Here is an 8,424-nt window from a genome sequence, read left to right as displayed (position 1 = left end):
CTAACTTATGATGCGACTTTAACATGCGAAAATCCGAGATGTAACAGTATATGTGCATACTTTGGCTAACAGAGGGGTATATTTGGCTACTTTGGCTAACGAAGGACAAAGTTAGCCAATAAACTAAAGTAGATGGGTATACTTGACCCTTTTCCCTTTAGATAATGGATAAGAGCTTTGACAAAGAAGTCAATATAATTAAGAAATTGTAGAAGTAAAGTCACATTTTAATGTGCATTTTATGAAAGGGAAAGTATGTAAAAAGTCTGTAACGTATGCTTTTAATGGGGAAGTCTAAAAAGGCCCTCACTATTGAATGAATTTGCATCCAGTTTAGACGTTTAGTGGACGGTCTTAAAACATTTTTTTTTTCTAGTTCTCTTTGATGAAGGATAAACTGGCCAATCAATAATCTGGGTATTCGTATTTTTAACTTTAGGCTTTGTGGCTTCCCACTTTTAATATTATATATATATATATAAAAGAGCAGTCGAGTATCTTTGACTTGTGAATGATCCACCATTTCATCCTGCCAGGAAAGGGATATTTTCTTTTCGGAATTCTTGACAGGAAACTTTAGTGCTGAGTTGAAAGAGTTTAAGACAAATTTCTTTGAGTCTTCCCAACACCACTCTCCATTCTCCATGAAATACACATCTCTACTGAAAAATATAATCTCAGTTTGTGTTGAAAGTCCTTATATGCCTTTGAAACTGCACTATATCAAATAAATATGTGAGAGACAGATTTTTTGTCCAGCTTATCTCGTTTTAACCTGAAGAAAATAGGAAAAACAGAGGCATCCAAACACCTAAAGAAAATTTAATGATGGTTTGAATCCAAAGCAAGCTTTAAAAGGAGTTCAGCATTTCCAAGTTGACTTTGGAAATCGAAGTCTGCTTTGTTTCCCATAAAATATTGACAAGCAAGACAATTTGAAGAATTCACTTTCAAAACAGGTAAGTCCTCAACTATTTTTGCTTTTTTCATCTTTAGCAACCCTTCATAGTGATAATGTCCGAGTCTCTTGTGCCATATTTCTGCAACACTTCCTTTGGCTGAAAAAGACATGCTCCTCCTCAAATGGATCTAATGAGAAACGTTTGCTTCTCATTTTTACTTTAAAACAGTTCTTGATCTGAAACATCCCTGATCAAGCGATGTTTATCTTCAAAAAATAATTTGTAGCCTTTTTCATCAATTGACCAACACTAAGCAAGTTTTGATCTCTGTCAGGTACATAAAGCACATCAGAAATTGTTATTGTACCTGAATGACTTGGAATAGCAATGATTCCTTTTCCTCTTATAGGAAGATGTTCGCCATCTATTACGACTTTAATAATGGTTGTAGGCTTCAATTCCTTGAAGAGAGCCATGTCATTTGTCATGTGATTAGTGTATCCACTGTCAATCATCCAACATTCGCTCGATGATCTACTTGAAAAACATGTAGCAACAATGATTTAATCTTCCTCCTCTCCGTGAACAACCTGAGCTATGCTTCTAGTTGTTGACCATTTTCCTTGCAAATGACATCTTCGTGCCCAAGATGATTGCATTTACTGCACCTAGCATCAGGCCTTCTCCAGCACTTGTATGGTGGATGGTCTTTCTTTCCACAATGCTTAGAAGGAGGATAACTTCTCTTTGAGTTTCCTGCTTTGCTTTTCCTTTAACAGAACTTGCTGGAATGTCTACATCACCTGTTTGTTGATTCTTCTTGTTCTTTTCTTTTTGTTTTACCACCATCTAGATTTTGGCTAGCAATGCGCTCCATCGGTATTTCCTTGTTCTCACATAACCCTTTGTTGGTCTTGAGCCTGCAAAGCATTCAACAACTCTGCCAAGGTAATCTTGGACAGATCCTTGGTGTTTTCCAACGTGGTTATGGTTGCTTCAAATATTTCCGGCACAGTTACCAGAACTTTTTCAACAATACGAGAGACATTGAAAGCAGAACCAAGCAATCTTACCCTATTGGCTATGTTTAGCAGCTTTTCAGAGTAATCTTTGATGGTTTTGGTTTCTTTCATCTTCTGCATCTCGAAATCTTTTACAAGATTAAGCACTTGTGTACCTCTAATCCTTTCATCCCCTTTGAATTCTTTCTTGAGATAATACCAGATGGATTTGGCTGATCTTAAAGACATAATTCGAGTAAAAATTGTGCTGAAAATAGACAGGCCTTTGTCTTTGATTTTCTGGTTTTCTTGTCTTTATGGTTCTTGATTCGGGCCATAGTGGATTATTAGGCAGCGGAGGAATTTCATAATCCTCTTCGACTACCTCCCACAGATCCATGGCATCTAGATATGTTTCCATCCTCACCGCCCAAATCTGATAACTACCACCTTAAAAAACAGGAGGTGCCATTCTTGAAAAACTCGATTCTACTTCCATGCTTGATAAAATTGCCTTGTTAATTTCAATTCCAATACCAATTTTGAGTTTCCAGATAATTAAGAACAGAAAAAATTGTTTTTACTTACTATTAAACCGGTGGAACAAAACTTTGATAAACCAACAAAAGAATATTGATGAAAGCAAAACTCTTTTGAAACTCTATAAATAAGTTACAGACTTACAGAGTTTACGATCTCAACTAAAGTTAAAAAAATCAACTCCTAAGAATTAGGGAACATAGAAACTAAACACACAAGGGGCACCCGAAGCAAGTCCTGAAACCGGGGCAGAATTTTTGAGAAAGATCTCAAAAATTCTAAGACAGCGATCAGGCTACCAAGAAGAGCTAGAAGACCTCGTTCGAAGAAAACACACGTCATGACACATAAAACAAAACAGACACTTACCGTAGTTCTTAAGCATTTTTCTAACAAAAGTTCGATATGACTTCACTGCAATCTAAGACTACAATTTATAATAGAATACTAACTTCAAATACCTAAAGATCAGCAAAATATCTACTGAAAATAACAAACTCCTAAATACTATTTATTCAAATTAAAATGAAAGCTAAATTCCGGTGCAGGCCTAAAAACAACTTTTAACAGAATATATCTCAACTCAGAAAGAAGGCTGTTGCACCTGTTTTTCAAGATTCAAATGACGACTCGGAAGCAGAAAATAATGAAAACATTTCTCTTAAGAGGCACTAAAATGTTGGCTGAAATTTATCTAAGATGTAGTCTTGCTGTCACGGAACCTTCAAACTTTCAAGATGCCAATGAGAAGCAACCGACGATGGAGGAAATATCCATGATTGAGAAGAACAAGACATAAAAACTCGTTGACAAACATGATAATAAACAAGTTATTAGAGTTGAATGGGTGTACAGAGTTAAGTTGAATGCAGATAGATCTATCAACAAGCACAAACCAAAGCTGGTCATTAAATGTTATTCTCAACAGCCTAGAGTTGATTACTCGGATACTTTTGTACCTGTTGCAAGGATGGACACACTCAAAATTTTGATTGCATGGACATCACAAATCAAATGAAAAATCTAGCATTTAGATGTCAAATCTACTTTCTTAAACGATTTTCTAGAAGGGGAGATTTATGTAGCTCGACCCGGAAGATTTTGTGGTTCAAGGAAGTGAAGGTTAGCTGTACAAGCTTCAAAAAGCACTGAATGGATTGAAGAGGGAACCTTACGATATTACTTAAGTAAAGGGGCGTAGCAGTTCTTCTTTCAAGCTCAAAATAGGCCGTGTAGTGCTATATCTCGTTCGTGATCCCCCCCGGGAATCACATCACTTTTGACATAGCACCCCAAGAGAACCTTTTAAAGAACTATTATATTAGTACCCTTTACTTAAGAGATTACTTTCTTAGCAGGCATCAAGAGCTTGGTACAATAGAATCGAATGCTCATTTCAGCAACCAAGATTTTCACTAATGATAGCTCATTAATTGATGCTTTATAAACGACGATTTTCTTGTTACAGGCTGTGATGAGTAAGAATTGCAAAATCTTAAAGTAAAAATACAAACAATTTGAAATGTCAAATTTGGGAGAGATGTACATTTTGGGGCTGGAAGTATACCAATCAGAGGCTGAAATTTTTCTTAATTAGCAAAAGTATGCTTTGGAGATGCTGAAAGAATTCAAATGCAAAAGTGCAACCAATTTCTACACCATTGATTTTGAATACCAAATTTTTCAAAGTAAAATGGAGCCAAAAAGTGTGATGCTTCATTTTGCAGAGGTTTGATTGGAAGTCTCTTGTACTTGAAGGTTTCAAGACCTGATTTAATGTATGCTGCTAGTTTGCTTGCAAGATTTATGCAAAGTCCCAGCGACACTCATTTTGCAATTGCGGAAAGTAGTGCTTAGGTACTTAAAAGGTACTGTACAACTTGGAATATGGTCTAGACCGGTCGAAAAACGTGCTTTGCTTGGATTTGTTGATAGTGATTGGGCAGGAAACATTGACGATATGAAGAGCACTACTGGATATGCTTTTTCCGTGGGTTCTGGTGTGTCTTCATCGAATTCAATGAAGCAAGAAATAGTGGTGCAATATTACCTTTAGACCACCTATAATCGCAGTCCTGCCTCACCAACTGGATTCCATACATGCGAGAGGAGACTCTTCATTTTGAGAAGCATTCAGGTCTTGCTCATAGTTAAATTGAACCACCACCACTCAGCCCCTAACAGAACACTCATCCTCCATAGACTGCAAGGTGCACATAGATCAACAAATTACCACACAACGTAGAAGAAAGCGCATTAGATAGTACTTAGAGCATTCAAGTGTAGTTAAACACATCTCCACACAAAACATACCAGAAGCTCTTTTAATGCTATCCAAGCAGATAAGTCAACACTTTTGGAACATGCAAAAATGACTAGAAAAGGTCAATGTCAAAACAAACCAGAAGCTCTTGTAATGCTATCCAAGCAGATAAGTAAACACTTTTGGAACATGCAAAAATGACTAGAACAGGTCAACGTCAAAACAAAAATTCAGATGTCCAGGACCAGAACTTTTTTTGTTTAACATTTACCCATTCTCCAACTACTCATGTTAATCACCTCCTATGGAGAGGAGCAAAAACCACTGGTATGGAACTAAATTTGTGAACTTTAGGCAAAAAATAAAGTTCCTTAAAATCCTAGCGCTATCAAAGTAGCTACAAGGACTTAAAAAACAAAAGGACAAAATCTGGAGCGACAGTTACTCCAATAGCAACATCTCTCTGCTGATAACTCCTGACTAACAAACTTGGACAACTAGAGCTTAGGAAAATGAGAAATATCCAATTCAGTCGCCATATCAAACAAAAAAGAAATACCACGATGAGCTGAAGCCAAAGCCTCGCGGCTGCCTCAAGATGCCAATTCCTACCCTACCTCGACTTCATAAAAAAGTATAGCTCTTCTCACATCCATAGTGCTATTTTACAGGTAAGAGATCCAGATCAGCAAATACTACATATGCTTAGAAAACATGAGTCAAACATTATCAAAAGCACTGCAACAGCTCCAATATCAGACTGTTTTTTAGAAGCCCCTTAATCTCGTCCCTTCTCAGGTTTAGTGCCTGAATTCACCTAACCAATTGTGTGGATAACATATAATATATCAGTGCAACTAATACTTGCTCATAGCAGATAACACATTAATTCCACTACTCCAGCAACCCAATGATAGTCTATTTAAAAGCTCATGAGCAATTTTGATCTACAAGGCAAGACCCAGAAATTTGTACTGAATTTTTCTCCAGGGGAGCAGATGCAAGAAAAGAAGATCTGCCGCAGGTACCAGATTATGTTTACTCCGTCCAAAAATAATCTTGTTGACATCCAATAAACAAACTGCACGGTCTTTACCCTTACCAACAATAAACCGTGTAGAATCAGAAAGAAGTTGACATAACATAAATAGGGAAGTCCTTGGATTGCCTCTAGAAACCAACAAAAGTGAGAATTAAGCAGAACATCAAAATATCTGCAACACCGAGAATTAGTCTTTTCGGCAACTTAAGGAACCACAATTTTACTTAGGTCAAGCAACCAAAATACCAAAGAATCATAGATTGTGAGAATTAGAGAAGAAAGAGCTGAAAACAAAAGACCAATTAACCAAAACTCAAACTTACCTCTCCAGGTTATGAGAGGTTAAGAAGTCTCGAACTACAGCACTCAACAAGGAGATAGACTGTGGACTGAAATAACATCTCCAAGGGGACACCAACCAAGTTTCATCATGCCTCTTGAGAGGAAACTCAAACCCAAACACACTGAAAGAGACAGGGACCCAAAGTAAAACTGAAGATCCCATCAAAGATTAGCTTGTCAAGTACCACTACCAGATTAACAGTGCTAATTACCATCACCAGAGTAAACAAAGGCATCTGTAGAATAGTCCACAAGAAGTAGTAACTGACACCAAAGAGAAAAGGATTTTGCCTTCTATCCAGCCATGTATAGAATGGCTGAAAGACAATAAGCAAGCTTGCGTATATATAAGAAGACATATCAATTCTACGACGATGCAGGACAATAACAGCCAAAGAAGAAACAACACAAGGCAATTCGTTTCTTATCCGTTCCACAGATTTCTCTCACCAGCATAAACAAAACATTAAATTAGATATCCTCTTGCTGGTAGATTTAAAAACCACCCATAATCTGATGTTAACAACAAAACAATTTCCATATCATCCTAAAGCGTCATGTAAGTCAAGTGGCAAGGCATCTGAACAGAAAACAACACATCATTCACTGAATGGCCTTTCTCCACTTTCATCTTTTCTCCACAAGATAAACCTTGTCAAACAAGAATTTGCCAAAGTTCATGTCATACAAAAAAGGTAGGGATATTACGCAAAGCCAAAAGCTCCTTCTAGCAAGATAAATCTGCTAGACAGATACATGTTGAAAGTTGTAATAGTCGTTGATTAGTATCATTCTTAGGGAGTCTTATGACGTAGTTCAACTAGTGGAAATTCTTGATCAGCTGCAGTAACAAATCCTGCATAACATAGGACGGATGGTCAACAGCTGGGGCAAGGATCAATATATTTTGTTGCATAGCCCACTAGTTCTGGCAGCAACTTCTTGGACCAACAAATGACTAATGATCAGAAATATTACACATTATTAAACCTTTAGTAACATGCATGATGTACTATGTCTACTCATAATGCAATTGACGGATATGCCATGAGAATTGACAAATTAAGTTCCTTTTCTATGCTTAGTGGGATTATGAATTTATCTTAATGTAATACCATTCATTCATTGCTTGTACAGATGGAAAATTGAATCCACCCCCCTTCTGGTAAAAACATATGAGCGAGTTGCATCTCGTCCTAGTACCTATGCAGTGCCACAAAACTGAGTTTTGACCAAAATAATACAAATTAAGTCGAATTCAAAAGAGTAATTACGGCCCAGTGCTGTCGGCCTTCCAGTTTTATCAGATTCGGCCCAATTGCTCTTTTATTATCCGCATAGCTCACTTCTAACCTTTTTTAGCTGCTTTCTTTTTTAGCTGCTTTGAAAGAAAGCCCACATAATATTGAGCAGCAGCAGATAAATAGAACCCATTGAAAATCCTCTTACAGGCAGACTAGGACCCGAGTCTGCATAGTGGCAATAAATATAAAATGACAAGCTTAGGGATATAGTCCTCACCAGTCAGAAGCTGATCAATGCAGAACCTTCCGTCACAGACAAACAGTGAATCCACATACCTTCAACATGCCCCAAACAGCATTTAACAGTTGAAGGTCAGGAGATAGATGGGTACTGATCAATGCAGAAACTTATGATATACATGAACAAGGAAGATGGCGCGGAAAGAAATTGAATTGACTATCTCACATCTCAGCGGTATAGTTTAGAGCAACTTAACGCAATAAGGAAGAAAAATCGCACAAACCAAAACCAGAGTGTCCCAATAAAACAATAACAAAAATATCCTTCACTGCTTATGACCCAGCAACTGCAAGCACAGAAAGAGGGCCCGGTAAGTATGTAATTGGCAAAACCCATACCACCGAAGAAATCACTAGAAATGCCAGACACAAGATGCCAAAAGACCCCTTCTCCTCGATGTTGACACGATCCACCTCACAGTATGAGTACCAAAAAGAAAACACCAAGGCCCACAAGCGCACAACTGGATATGCCCTTTCCGAATCCAGTTCTTTATTATTTATGGTCACATGTGGTCTACTACCATTCAACAAACAAAATCAAGCTGGTGTGATATACAGAAGAAAACAGAAGCAGGAGAGATGAGATAGCTAGAACACTAAATAGAGGACTACTTTACGCATCTATCAAAGATGCAAGTGAGAAGCCCAATGTAGATAATCACTCAACACTGGTTGCGAAGACTCTGCAAGTGCTTCCATCCCATCATCAAATAACAAGTGCATCTGGATTAGAAATGGCAGCAGAAGACACAATGATAAGAATCGTCGGTTGAAATGAGAACTTAAA

At 37.5% G+C, this 8,424-nt stretch overlaps 1 long non-coding RNA gene across 40 annotated transcripts in view; it reads right to left on the bottom strand.

Annotated features, from left to right (window-relative positions):
- Nucleotides 1–798: 798 nt before the first annotated feature.
- The window catches only part of LOC132606393 (uncharacterized), a 33,812-nt gene continuing 26,186 nt past the window's right edge, over nucleotides 799–8,424 (bottom strand). For 30 of the 40 annotated variants that reach the window (XR_009569816.1, XR_009569814.1, XR_009569819.1 and 27 more), the window contains one exon: nucleotides 799–8,360. This is a non-coding gene — a long non-coding RNA (uncharacterized LOC132606393). The remainder of the gene's footprint in view (nucleotides 8,361–8,424) is intronic. The other 10 variants (XR_009569833.1, XR_009569818.1, XR_009569820.1 and 7 more) reach the window with 10 other exon arrangements.

This window comes from Lycium barbarum, chromosome 8 (genome assembly GCF_019175385.1).
Source record: "Lycium barbarum isolate Lr01 chromosome 8, ASM1917538v2, whole genome shotgun sequence".
NCBI lineage: Eukaryota > Viridiplantae > Streptophyta > Magnoliopsida > Solanales > Solanaceae > Lycium > Lycium barbarum.
This window is presented reverse-complemented; position numbering and strand designations above follow the sequence as displayed.